This window comes from Nanorana parkeri, unplaced genomic scaffold, assembly GCF_000935625.1.
Source record: "Nanorana parkeri isolate BGI_ZX_2015 unplaced genomic scaffold, ASM93562v1 scaffold1173, whole genome shotgun sequence".
Classification (NCBI taxonomy): Eukaryota; Metazoa; Chordata; class Amphibia; order Anura; family Dicroglossidae; genus Nanorana; species Nanorana parkeri.
The window spans coordinates 23,847-38,679 of record NW_017307441.1 but is presented as its reverse complement, the minus strand read 5'-3'; the positions used below and the strand labels follow the sequence as shown (position 1 = coordinate 38,679).

The 14,833-nt window shown below is 42.3% G+C and overlaps 1 protein-coding gene across 1 annotated transcript in view; it reads left to right on the top strand.

Moving 5' to 3' along the window:
• The window catches only part of LOC108796810 (dnaJ homolog subfamily C member 5B-like), a 39,486-nt gene that overhangs the window by 12,272 nt on the left and 12,381 nt on the right, over positions 1 to 14,833 (top strand). The window lies entirely within an intron of this gene.

Genomic DNA, 14,833 nt, shown 5'->3' with positions numbered 1-14,833 from the left:
AGCACCAGATCTACCCCTTCACGCCTGAGAGCGGGAGGACTCTCTCCCGGGCTTATAGGACCTGGAGTCCCGAAAGGACTGGCTCCAATCCCGATAATCGCACCTAGTTCTTCTCTCCTGTGGAAGCATGGCCTTTTTGCTTTCAATAGATTTCTTAATATAAGAATCTAATTCCTGGCCAAATAACATCCCCCTTTGGAATGATTGGGAACACAGACTATTCTTGAAGGATGAATCAGCGCCCCATGATCTGAGCCACAGCGCCCTACGTGCTACCACCGAGGACACCATGCCTCTGGCCAGACACTGTATAAGGTCGTCAGAAGCTTCTGTGGAGAACTCCGCTGCCAGCCTGATGTCCTGTAGTTTATCAAGGAGCCTGTGTCTGCTTGCTCCTCTCTTTATAATTTCTTCCAGCTCTTCCAAACACAATTTGGACGTGTGAGACACCGAGGACAAGGCTACTGCCGGATGAAGACCCATCCCTAAGGAAGTATAGGTCTTCACCAAGCTGTGCTCAATTTTCCGATCCATCGAATCCTTCAGAGAGCCTGCGTTGTCCACCGGTAAGGCGGTGCGTTTCTCCAATCTGACCACCGCTGCGTCAATTTTTGGGGCCGTATCCCAAGTGTTGGAGTCCGTGTTATTGATGGGGTAGAGGGGAGCAAACCTCCCTTTAGACCCCATTCTTTTCTCCGATTTATCCCATTCTTCCTTAATGAGGTTTTTGGTAACCATACTCACTGGAAAGCTTTCTCTGACCCGAAAAGTGTCTGCTGGAGGGGGACAAGACCTCTTCATGCTCCCGCATATCCAATGCTTTAAGCACCAAAGCGATCAGAGCATCCACCCTCTTGGGGTCCAGTGAAGAGGTAGTAGGAGAATCTTCCTGATCTGAAGACAGGGAATATTCACCTTCCGACAGGGACCTCTCCTCCTCCGTATCTACTGAGGAGTCCCAAATCGAGCTTGCCGCTCTTTGCCGTTTGCGGGAATGGCCTGCTTGCCTTGCCTTTGCCACTGCCTGCTGAATCAAGTCCAAGATGTCCGCAGACGACTTTGAAGTGCCCGCTGCCTCTTTAAGACAGTCCGCACAAAGCCTTTTCCCTGCCACAGCTTTAGCATCACAGGCTGAGCATCTGGGCGACTTAGCAGTTTTCTTCCCCGAAGATGCAGAAGATTCCATATCCGCAGGGCTAAAAAATGGAGCTGAAAATCCATTTTAGTAAGATGCACTCTTTTTTTTTCCGTTGGAAAAACTCCTCCTCCCCTTAACTCCTTAGATGTGGACCTGTGGGGCGAGAGACCTCTTCCACCGACGTCCATAGCGACAACGAGGGCACAGAGGGCAAAGAAAAGAGCAAAAACAGTAACTTTTTCAATAATCGATTATAATCGATTATGTCGATTAGTTGTTGCAGCCCTAAAGAAATCATACCTTTTTTTAAATCCGGCGCCAAAACCCGGCCCAGCGTGACGTCACACGCGCCCCGCTGACGCCCGCGCATGCGCAGTAGGCTCCTGAAGCCGAAACTGCCCACACCAGTCTTGCCCTCATACCGCAGCCGATACGCACACACCCAGAGGGAGAAGCAGACGATCCGAGTATCCCCCCCACGTATGTCCTATCCTTGTCCAGTAGGGAAGTTAAAAATAGGGCGAAAATAGGGGGGGGCAGTAGTGCTCATCCAGCGGCCCGATGTCGCTCCTCAAGGGGACACCCTTGCTCGGGCCCGAACTTGAGGGCTTCCCAGGGGAGAGAGGCTGAACTCCCCTGGGGCAGTAGCAGTATCCTAAAGAGCTAACACTCTAGCAACATAAAACCCTGTCCTAGGGGGACAGGAACAAAAAAGACTGAGGAATTCGGGAGTAGGAGGGGCTTTTATGGGAAAGGGTGGTACTGTTTAACCCTTTCTGTTCCTCTCAACTAGGGGTATTAGGACTAAACCCAATTGTCAGCGCTGCCATGGATATGACCAGGAAATATATATATATATGTATATATATATATATATATATATTGTGGCAGTGCATAGCAATGCTGCGACATAGCATGGCAACATTGGCACCCAGGACTCTCAGCCAAAGGGGCTGAGAGGGTCCAGAATGTAAACAATGTTATAAGGAAGATCCTGGCTTTTCAGGTCCTTCCAGGTTTTCCTAAAAGCAGCCTTATGAGGAGTCTGGACCAGAGTTCAGAGAGTGCTGTGGGAGTTGTGTGGGTGCAGGAAGCACAGAGCAACAGCAGACCCAGGTGCGTGCGGGACACGTGGAACAGCCAGGGAAGGCTGGGAGAGGTCGGGAAGGTCAGTGACCCTAGGACCGCTGGGACACACTGCTGAGAGAGCAGTGTGAGTCCTCACGAGGGAAGCTATCTTGTGCAACAGGGGAGGTCTGCGTTTTACTTGCATTTACTGACTACAGTGGAGTGTCCTTGTTACGAGAGAGAGAGATAGAGAGAGAGAGAAAAATATCTACAGTGTGGTATTGACAACTCAGATTTAATCTGTTAACATATAGCAATTCTTATCTACACTGCATTTAATGACCAGGTTTTCCTCCCTCTACAGATCCACTGAATGTACACACCATCAATGTAAACCATTAGCAGCAGAAATACGCTCATTATTCAGCCAGTGACTACAAGCATCCATCTTATGTCACTGGCTTGTGTGATCCAGTATCTGAAATCAACAGAATCATTTACATATATTGAAATATGTGATAGATTGGAGATCTAAATAAAGATAATAACGTTTCAACCAATAGACATTTTGTGCAGAAACCTTCTCAAATAAATATTCTCTTGCAAGGAAGGCTTTAGTTTACAGATAATAGTTATATCATCTTTAATATATGGTAATATTAATGTGCTTTAATGCTGTCACCATTCCCTTACATTTAAAAGTAAACATCAACTAATTTGGTTTTATCATTATGGTTAAAGTTTGACTCCAGGCAAACCTTTTTTAGTTTTAGTGAGGAAGGATTAAACCACCCTGTCTGGTGAAAAAAAGCAGAGTGAGATGTAGAAGACATGGCAGAGATGAGCTGTGGAGGGGAAGTGGGGGGTTGCAGACGTGTGCTGTGAGGGGATGCAGAGGCGAGCTGTGGATGGGGGCGCAGAGTTGAGCTGTGGACAGAGGACGCAGAGGAAAGCTGTGGACGGGGGGCGCCGAGATGAGCTGTGAAAGGGGTGTGTGTGGGGTTGGGGGGGCTAGAAGAGGTAATCTGTGGATTAGGGGCACAGAGGTACATGTTGGAACAGGGTTGCAGAGTTGAGCAGTGGATGGATACTTATGGGGATGTTGCTTGAGGAAGGGATGAGGATTTTAGCTTGGGGAAGGAAAAGGAGCAATATTTACTGGGGAACAACAAAGCATATACATTTCAGTGGCCAAGTGTATGTTATGTATGGCACGGCATACAGGATGCAGCAGTTGATATTCAGTATGCTGTGTTATATGTTACATAACCTCTTATTGTCATATTTACTTAGGTTTATGTTTGGGTAATATCTAATCTGGCATTACTGTCTGCTTTGTTATTTTTCTGAGTACTGTGCCTGTTATTGTGCTAATGCATATGTTACCTATTTGCTGGCCTGTACTCCAGAATGTATGATTCCTTATATATTCCTTGTGCTTTGTATTCTGTGCTGCACATTACAAATTCATGACCACTGACCACTGTACTATGTGTGCTGAGATGTATGTTACATACTTCTGAGCCCTGCACTTAGTGCACTTAGCTACACATTACACACTCTTGCCCACTTCATATACATTACATAATCCTAACGCTGTATGCTGTGCAGGTTTAACATACGAAACAGCAAACAGCAGCAGTCAGGATTATGTAAAGTACAGTGGCCTACATTATATACCGTGTTTCCCCAAAAATAAGACAGTGTCTTATTTTTTTTTTTTTGCACGAAAAAAGACACTAGGTCTTATTTTCGGGGGATGTCTTACCCTGGCTGGGGGAGGACTGGATGTCCCAGAAGGCGGCGTGCTGTTGCCGGTCCCGGTGTGATGTTATGCCGGTTCCATCGGGCGTGTGGGCGGGAGCTGCGGCCGGCGGCAGTGTGGGCTGGGTGGGAACTGCGGCCGGCGTGTGGGTGGGGCGGGAGCTGCGGCCGGTCTTTACACAAAGTAAGACCTAGCGGATTTCTGCAATATAAGACCTACCACCGAACTAGGTCTTATTTTCGGGGTAGGTCTTATATTACAGAAATCACTTAAGATAGTGCTAGGTCTTACTATCGGGTTAGGTCTTACTTTCGGGGAAACACGGTACTCTTCACCATACTTTCATACTTTGCATGCCGTGCTGTGTAGTACAGTACATATAATTTACTGTTGTATCTTATATACTTATGGCTCCTGCACCCTGTACTCTGGACTGTACAATATAAACCCCGGACCACTGCATTCTGTACACTGGGGTACTTTTGACCACTGAACTCTGTACTTTCTAACCAAAGTGTTTATTGTCTCAATAGTTGCTGGTTGCTAAGTATGGGGACACACACCGATCGGCACCCCATACACGCGATCGCTTGTATGGTAACAGGCATCGCTGCCTATTTTTAAAAAACTTCAATTTCCCACTTTAACTGGAGGCAGTTAAAGTGTATTTCCACTTTTGCCAAATTGGGATAACATCTCATTTATATTTGTTACATGTTCTCATTCACATTACATAGGTTAAGAGAAATATTAAAAAACTGCTGCTTACATATTACTTGCTACATGTTTGCACTGTAAGCCAGCACTTGTCATCGTGCGGGGACCTGAATGCAGTGTACAGATTGTACACTCCACATAAAGTTAAAAAAATGCAAACAATGAAAGCTCTAGCAGTGTGCCGGAGCTGCCACAATGCACCAGCCTGTCCGGTAAAACACTGCGGGCTAGTGTGAACAGGCTTTAAATCTAGGGGTTAGAGGAAAAGGCTGTAATACTTACCTTATTCTTCACTCCCCTGGATGCAATCACTGTTCTTTTCTCTCTGACGCTATAGGTTGTTGATGGGTGCTTGCCTTCCTCTTGTATAATGCAGGACTATTGATCTTGCAATGTATCTGATGATGTCGGCATGCAACTGCTGGATGGATCGCCTTAGAGAAGAGGTTGCAGAGAACTGGCCACACATTGTGGCGGAAGGCTGCCGAAGAAAGGAATCTCCAGCCTATTCCTTAACTCCTACACCTAACAAGCATTTAGCCCTTGCAGTGTGGGGAGACCCCAAGACTATATATGTTGATGATTTTCATTTAATTATGTGATTTTTACAATCAATGTACACAATAAAAAAAAAAAATATATATATTTTTTTAAAATTTAAATTTAATTTAATTTTTTATACAAATTGAAGTGGTCATGGTGGTGCCTAAAAGGCCATTTTGTTTGCTGTTCCTTCTTTCCTCCATGGTGTAGGCAGCTAGCAGTGTGGTAATCAGGATAGCAGGAAGGTTGTATTCTACTTTCAATCTCTTCTAATTGAAGAATGTTATGTGACATTTAAAAAAATCTGCGGGTAAACGCAATGATTTTGTTAAAAAAGCATGTGCTGTTTTTTTAAGGATTATTTTCCCTTGCAGAGAATATAAAGTTCACACATAGTTCTTTTTAGTTCATGATGATTCACAACTTTAACCAGTTGACATCCGCGGTGTTAAACCCCCTTCCCATCCAGGCCATTTTTCATCGCAAACGAGCACATATAGGCGATCGGCGGGCTATGGACCCGCTGATCGCCTATATGTGAAACACCCGGTACCGGGTGTTCGCATTGGACGGGTCTTTTCTGCCCGTGCGTGCCCGCTAGGGGGCGCGCGCGAGCAGAAAAAAATTGCCGTCTGGAGACGGCAACCCGCAGATGCTGCAGTGCCGTCCGTCCGTTTTTTTACTACGGGCGGACGGCAAGAGGTTAAACATGATGTACTGGATCATATACATGTTATTCCTCTCTACCCCCTTGAATTAAGAGATATTTCTATAATGAGTACAGCAAAAATATAAATATTTCTATTTTCCTTATAGGCCTTAAGTAAAATTGCTGTTTCCAACATATTCTGGATTCAGCTGTTTTATTGGAAAGACAGATGGTTTGATAAGTGTAACCATCAACATGAATATGCAGAAGACATACATCTCCTATAGTGCCAAGAACTGTGAGGGCTTTTTTGTCCTCTAAATAATATAACATGTTTCGTTAGAAATATTACAGTAGTCCAGTAGGGACCTAAACTGTATTACTTTTGTGTTATAAGGAGAAATTAAAACCTTAAATCTCTCAAGATTTTATTTTGGAAAATCAATTGCCCAATCAATTTAAGCTACTAAACAGAAATCTGTAAATAAAAAAACTTGGGAAGATATTACATTAACTGCCCTAAGGCTTGTTAAACTTGACCTACATAGTGTGGGGGCAGCTGTTTTGCTGGCTGAATCAGCTTTTATAAGAAATAAACAGAAGTATAGAAATTGTGTACAAGCCCCTTTTGTTTTTGGAAGTACTGTATATCTAAAGCCAAAATGTTCCTATTTAATTTTGGACAAAGTTTTGGATAAAGTAGGTTACAACAAAAACAAGAAATACCGGGGTTTATGAGAGATATAACACCATGGCTTGCAGTTTCATAGAAAAACAAATTATTTTAATTTTTACATATTTATAGATAACATATGTGTTACAAATGTACATACAAGGATAAAATTAGGGGCAACAAACAGTTGCAACCAAATGTAAAAAATATATAACAATGTTTAAACCGAGGTCATATACCCATTAGGCATATATAGATAGAACCATTGGAAATCAATACATTGTGTATGTCCAATCCCTACGCGTTTTGCGACTTGGCTTCTTCAGGGGATTGTGACCTACCCTAGTAGAAAACAATACATTTGATCAAAACATGTCCACAGTTCCCCAATGGGTCCATTATAATTACATATAATGCACAAAATACAGAGAAAAAAAGGAATGTGCCTGGGTATTCATACCCAATGGAGAGAGTCTGTAATGATCCGTGCAAACTCTGCGGGAGGTATAGGATCACAACTGCGGAGGTAAGCGTAAATGGTTCAGTTGAAGGGTTCACTGTCACACTTTAGTGTAGTGAGTGAAGTCGGAACCCCTTACACATCATATACCATTCTGATTGCAGGAGGAATTAAATGGTAGAGGTGAATTCCCACAACCCTCAATTCTACAGCATTGGGGCCTGTTGGGAATTGTAGTTCTCTCCCCAAGTTTACTTCACTAGGGAGGTCAAAGAGACAGTAACTCTATTGCATATAGTATTTAAGACAGTCCAGAGAAGAGGGTAAGGCAGTTTTAGATAAGAGCGTTTAGTTGGATTCACTACCCCTAACCTTGATGTCAGTAGGTGCATACAACTCGGCAATTGATTACAGCATGTGGTAATGGCTACTTGCTGTTAGGTGGGAAGTCCTTTCACAGGATGGGAGGCTGTATCCAGGCTGCCAGAATGTAAGGGGTAGATGTGGAGGTCCAGGCTGTATCCAGGCTGCCAGAATCCAAGGGGTTGACGGGGCCGTCCCTGCCATGTTCTTGGGCTACGGAGCGGGGTCCGATCCTGACAGAGTCCCATCACCATTCACACCAATATATACCGATTACTCACCACCCAGTTGGAGTGGTTTTAGGAAGGTCGAACTCTCTGTGTGGATTGTGGGCGGGGATACAAATCCTCGGCTGAAAGATCTCGTTCAGTTTTATGTTTTTTGTTTATTCTTTCTATGTCCAATGGAGACCTCAGGGCCGCAGTAGGAGGGAGGGACTGCACGTCCAAGCAGGAGGATGGGGCTGCCTATATCTGTCTTGTAGTGTTCTTATGCTCCAACATCCACACACCTGTTTTTCATATTGTATTTCTTTAGTATTTGTGCATATAGTAACTCGAAAGACATCCCATAACTTGTGACCATTTTTCTAAATCTATGCATAATTAATTATATTTGCAGAGATGGTTGGTTGCTTTTATCCAGGAGCCCTTTTCATTCTATTTTCATGTGTATTCCCACCCCACCTACTTAATTAGTGATATATGTGCATGTACCTATATATGCATATCTGCACCCTATATAAAGATGCATGTAGTTGTATGGATGTGTCCTATGTGCAGGACTCTGTATAATCCTATCTATAAAGGAAAGGTAAATGTCCTAGCTAGATCTCTGTCTTAATATAATGAATAATGTTGTGATGTTCGTTCTAGTAAAGTGACAAAGTTAAAAAACAAAAATTAAAAATTAAAAAATAGTGAAAAATAATAAAGAAAAAAGAGATAAACAGGCGGTGTCAAAAGACATTGTGAAATGTGTGTTGTATCTTCAAAGTGATTGGTATAAACCTGATACATCCAGGTGTAATAAGTGTTCAGTATAATTTATAAACATGACTTGAATTAATCATCTCGTTGAAAAGTATCAAAGTTAATAAGTGAATTAATTGATTTGTTTAAAGAGTTTCCTCTTTGTGTGTCACAACCTAGTCGAAACGCGTAGGGATTGGACATACACAATGTATTGATTTCCAATGGTTCAGTCTATATATACCAAATGGGTATATGACCTCGGTTTAAACATTTTTTAAATTTGGTCGCAACTGTTTGTTGCCCCCTTTTTTTTTTTTTTATCCTTGTATGTACATTTGTAACACATATGTTATCTATAAATATGTAAAAATTAAAATAATTAGTTTTTTCTATCAAACTTGAAGCCATGGTGTCATATCTCTCATAAACCCCGGTATTTCTTGTTTTTGTTGTAACCAGTTGTGTTGTAGGGGGAGAGATCACACCTGGGGGGCCATTGGGCCAACTACTCACGCTTGTCCTTGCATAATTTGGATAAAGTAGGTAATGGTTAAAACCCCTGCCAAAGTCTTTGATTGCTATGTCTCATTAGGGAGAATTTCCTTTGCTTCCTGTTTTGGGAGACGCAATAGGAAGTGAGAGGAAATCCCTGTGAAGAAAATGAAATAAGCTATTAGACCACTAACACCCAAACAAGTGGAATATTTCCTTCTATTCCTAATTTGCTGACAAGTAAACATTTTGGATTTCCTTCAGTTTCGCTGCTCGTGACAATGGTCACCAAGACAAATAGAGAGGGTGAATTTCTCACAGGCAGCAATAAAAAAAATGTGACGGGGGTTCTAATCCCTCCATACTCTTTTATAGCAGACTTTGAACCTCTTTCACTAAAAATCACATCGGCATGCAGCTCTGACTTACATTCAATAATTAAACAAATCGTTCTATCCAGTTTTTCATGATTCAAATAGGGGTGTGGCACCACTCACTCAGGATCTGTTCACAATCATTTGTTTTGTACATTAATTAAACAAACATATTTTGCTTTTAATTACAATTACTGTTTTTTTCCACTTCCTGGTCCTCATATGCATTAGTGATGGAGCCTGTGCCTAAGAGATGCATCTTGGGAAGGTTACATCAGGAGTGCATTAGTGGTAAATCTCACCTGTATAATGCTCCACCTGTGGAACTGTTTTTTTTCCACTTCCTGGTCCTCATATGCATTAGTGATGGAGCCTGTGCCTAAGAGATGCATCTTGGGAAGGTTACATCAGGAGTGCATTAGTGGTAAATCTCACCTGTATACTGCAAAATCTCACAATACCTCAGGGAAAGGCATTGTTTCCCTCTGAGATGATGTGCATAGTCACATGTCCTGGTCACATGTGCCAGAGCTCCAGGAAGTAAAGGGGAATATATTAATCTGCCTTAGTAAAAATGACCACTGTGAGAAGAATGGGGAGGAAAAAAAATAAGGTATGCAAAGACTAAAAAGTCGACAATTATCTATAAATATCTGTTTGTAGATTGCCATTACTATGGGGGTTATTCACAAAAAGGTGAAGAGTTTGGAGAAGGCAGGAGGAGTGAACAATCTAGGACAACATAGCTGAACTGGAAAGTGAGCTGAATTGGAGAATGTTTCCAAATCAGCTATTTTGGCCTATGCATATATTCAGAAATGCATGAAAAGCCACACTGTCACTTCAAGGCACCTCTGACAAGTGTGGTCCCTAACTCAGGGCTGCACTGTGTTTCTGTGCAGGGATGACCATCTTGGTATAGTTTTGTTTTCTCATGTCAAAGTTGCCCTCCTGATGACTGGTGATCTGATGAATGGCAGGGATACACAGATATTGAAAAATATTTTTTCCTTGTCTTACTGGTGGTCATGGATGCAAATTACTGCTTCTGTTACATTGACATTGGGTCTTATGCAAACAGCTCAGAATTCAGTATTTTTGGGCATTCTTCCTTTCTCCAGATGTTGTGGAAAATGAACTGGAACAAGAAGTCCTGCTCTACCCTTTGTGTTTGTTGGAGGGCATTTGCCCTGAGTGAGCACCTGCACCCTGTAACACCCTATTCTAAATGCAGCCTGGATTTACAGAAGAGGGTTTTCAATTAATGGATCACAAAAGGATGTGGAGTTGTGGAGTGTGCTTTTGGACAATAAATTAGGTTTTCTGCATACTCCAGTAAAATTTAACTTGCAGAATGCATTCAGTGCAGTTAAGGCAGCATGTGCAGGGGTGACCATCTTGGTAGAGGTTTTGTTTTGTCATGTCAAAGCTGCCCTCCTGATGACTGGTGATCTAATGAATGGCAGGGATACACAGGTATTGCAGGTACAGAAAGTAGTGCAGTGGTGACATACCAAAGTGGATGTAAGCTCAAAAGGTGAAGGGTTTCTATCTTATAGGGAAGATCTAGAAATGGTATGGGAAAACATGTAAATGTTTGGGTTGATGCTGCTTGGGTACAGCAACATTTCTAGATGTTCCTTATAAGATAGCAAATCTTCACTTTTTGAGTTCAAGTCCACTTTACCAGTTGAACTATGTTACAGGAAGCAGCAACCTATTTCTTTGACACATATACTTATCTAATTATCATGCACAGCCCTGTAGTCCAATGCCTATTTTCTCTAGCCCACTTGTGTTCCTATTTCCCAATGCTACAAGATGAATGAATGTCTGAGGATTATTTAGATTCTAAAACTTCAGATCAGTTTAGTGCTGCATAGTACATGCTGCTTTTGTTATTTAAGCTATTTCTTTCTTTAGAAATGGTTCTTTGAATATTTTATGCAAGTGAGTGGTTCACCGTTTACTCAGCAAAGGTGAGATCTGTCATGGAAAAATTCACTATGAGGGAAATTGGATATTACATAATAGACAGAAACGGAATATTTACATAGCAATCATTGTTAAAACTGACAACACTGGTTTACTATGCATAATAAGCAATTATGAGGCTATTAGATAGCACTTATGAATTAAGTAGGTATCTCTATGGCATTATTGTTGAATTGAATTGTTGAAACTGCTTACAAGTTAATTGATTCATTCATTTTGATCGCCTTAATCATTATGTTAATGCATGCAATGTATTGTCACACATTTCTTTTTTTTAAACAAGAAATAGTTGTCTGTAGTTTCATACCAAATCGCCTTTTAATTTATTTTAAATCTTATCATTGTAAATTGGTTTGGTATTTCTTACAGCATGCTGTCTAATTTGTAATTAATTGTGATGACATGGGTGCATCTGTGTTAAAGAGCTTTCATTAATTAACCACTTTTTTCTTACATTTTAATTTCTTTTGTGTCTGATCAAATATTTCAAGCATCATCTTTACTAGATATATTAGGCATAGTGCTAAGCATTGAATTTTATTTATAACTTATTATTATTTGCTGAACAACTGGTTTCTAATAAGCAACTAGTGGTAATACAGTGTTAAAACAACCTGCAAATGTACTGGTTAGTTATTTTTAAAAGTGTTTATAGAGGTTTGGACAGAACCACCAGACAACACCCCACTGCAAGGAGTTTACTCATACCCCAAAGTCAGCAACGGGAGAGTCACCCCTCCTTTTTGTTACCCACATATTCTGAGGCTAAAATAAAAGTGAAAGACTTAAAGCTGAACTCCAAGCAGATGAAAAAAGCACAAATGGTCAATATTCATTAATACATACTCAAGGGACTGTTTCACCTTGTGCATTGCAGCAACACAAGCTAAAACATACACCCTAATGTGCATTACCACAATGTATGGCAATGCACCTGCTCTATGAGAAGTGGGTTGCGGTGCCATTCACAATAAATGGCACCCAACGCATTGTACAGTAGAGCCCAATGCACCACAGCGCACCACAGCTCAAATACCCTGCAATGTGGTGCTCTGTGTTGTTAAAAATAATACACATGCTATCTTAATTGAATGTATATTAATGCATTCCACAATATGTGTTAATGTGTGAACAATTACGCTCTGCAATGGAACACTCAAGTGTGAATGGGCCTGGATTTTTTTTCTAATGCAAGCCGTCCATGTACTTTGTATCAGCCTCTTGTAGTCTTTGTCCATTGTTCGAGACACCTTCTCTGTCATATTGGATGTGCCGAACGATGTGGTTATGAAAAAACCAACAAAAGGAAGAGTGGTCAAATTTAAAGGAGAACTATGAGGTGAGTGCTTTTCACTCACCTCATAGTTCTAGCCGACATGTGACAATGAGACTGTCACAGGTCGGCTCAGTAGATTGGGAGGTGAGCAAACACATACCGGGTTCGCTCACCTCTCGATCCTGTCACAGCTCTCTGCCGTGACAGGGGGAGGGGCTGGATTCCCCTCTTCCCCGCTCCGATCTGCCAGCGCTGACTGGCGGAACGGACGGGGGAGGGGGCGGGTACAGCTGGCTCTAGATAGGCAGAGCCAGCTGTCACTCACGCAGCTGGGCGGTTCCCGTCATCTAAGCCGACTGCGGCATCTCAGTATACCGCGGTATACTGAGCTTAGGGTAACGGGAGGACGCTAATTTGTGTCCTTCCGTTATCCTAAGGAGAACTATGGGGAAAAACACTGACCCCATAGTTCTCCTTTAACCCATCTAGACTGTGTGGGAGCAATAGATGGGAAACGCATACATATCATCAAGCCAATAGGGAGTGGCAGAAAGTATTTTAACTATGAAAAATATTTTTCTCGTGTCTTACTGGTGGTCACGGATGCAAATTATTGCTTCTGTTACATTGGGTCTTATGCAAGCAGCTCAGACTTCAGTATTTTTGGGCATTCTTCCTTTGTCCAGATGCTGTGGAAAATGAACTTGATCTGCCCAAATGTTTCCCGCTGCTGGGAACAAGAAGTCCTGCTCTACCCTTTGTGTTTGTTGGAGGGCATTTGCCCTGATTGAGCACCTGCACCCTATAACACCCTATTCTAACTGCAGCCTGGATTTACAGAAGAGGGTTTTCAATTATAGGCTCACCAAAGGATGTAGAGTTGTGGAGTGTGCTTTTGGCCAATAAATGGCATTTTCTGCATACTTGAGTAAATTGAACTTGCAGAATGCATTCACTGCAGTTAAGGCAGCATGTGCCCTGTACAATTTTTTTTCATCAGCGTGATGGCTACCTTTTGAAGAATAATCAACACATAGTCCAAACATAAGCAATAACTATGAATACTTCTTCTTGTCTCCCACTGGAGAGCTCCCAGTGCAGCTTGAGGCTGTCAAATCATTTGACATAAGGACTGAAAATGTGCATACTTGTTGTAACTGTAATTGGTTTCTTTTCTCTGGTTATTTTGCGTAAAACAATTATCTGAAACAATCTGGTTTTGTTTTCTTCCTGTTTTGCTAAGGTTCTGTTCACACATATAGCGGTGACCTGTGCTGTACTGAACTGGATCAACGCAGGTCACCACTAGGACACATAGAAAACAATTTTCTATGTGTCCCATTCACACCACAACCCGGGTGTGATGGGCGGGGCGATGCAATAACTTGTAGACAGAAATATCATACCAGGAAAGCATGAAAACATGAACAGTATGTCATGCAGTATGAGCACATGGCTTCTGTACACATATAGAGGCTCTTTGCTGTGTTTCTGAGGCTGGGCACACACCTTACAACCATCGCAAGACTTTTGTCTTGTGATGGTTGTAAGGTAATTAAAAAAACATACAATCTGCCTATCTTGGACAGGCAGATCTACTTGCGATGATCGCAAGCCTGCCCCCCTGAGGGACGGGCTTTTGATGACCACAATGCCGAATGGGCAGTGTGCGCTTGCGCACACCGGCCCGTCCGGCTTTTATCTTACGAACATGCGACACACCCGCCGAAAATCGTACGATTCTCGTCGGGTTTTCGAACATGTTTGTAAGATAAAAGTCGTGCGACCTTACAGTAGTAGAGGTTGCACGGCTTCCACACACCTTACGATAATCATACGATCGTGGGATTTCCCGCGATTATCGTACGATTATCGCAAGGTGTGTGGGCACCTTTAGAGGTAGAGTAGCTTTCCTAACTAGGACATAACTGTGCCATAATTTCTTCCAAGGCTTTGTTTTGTCTTCCTCTGCTTCAATATTGGGGCACCTTGGGGTCATAAAGGTTTGTGTGGGAGCACACTAGGAATATGAATGAATGAATCGGCATCAAACAGGGACAATGTGCTATGCCAATGTGATCAGTTGTGTTTACAAAGGGGAGGACAGCTGGTTATTTTGTGGAAAACGCTTGACAAGTGCAAAAAAAAAAAATGCTTGAAAACATCTGTTCTGTGCATTTACATGCATTCCCATTGGAGTCTATGGGGCCAAAAATGCTAAATTCTGTTGTGTACTTTTTCCAGCGACAGGCCTTTGGTTACAAGGGCAGAGCGCTCCCATGTGAACAGGGGCAATTAAAAAAACAAATTAAAATCCTCTGCTTGAGTGTTGTGGCGCTTTCAGCT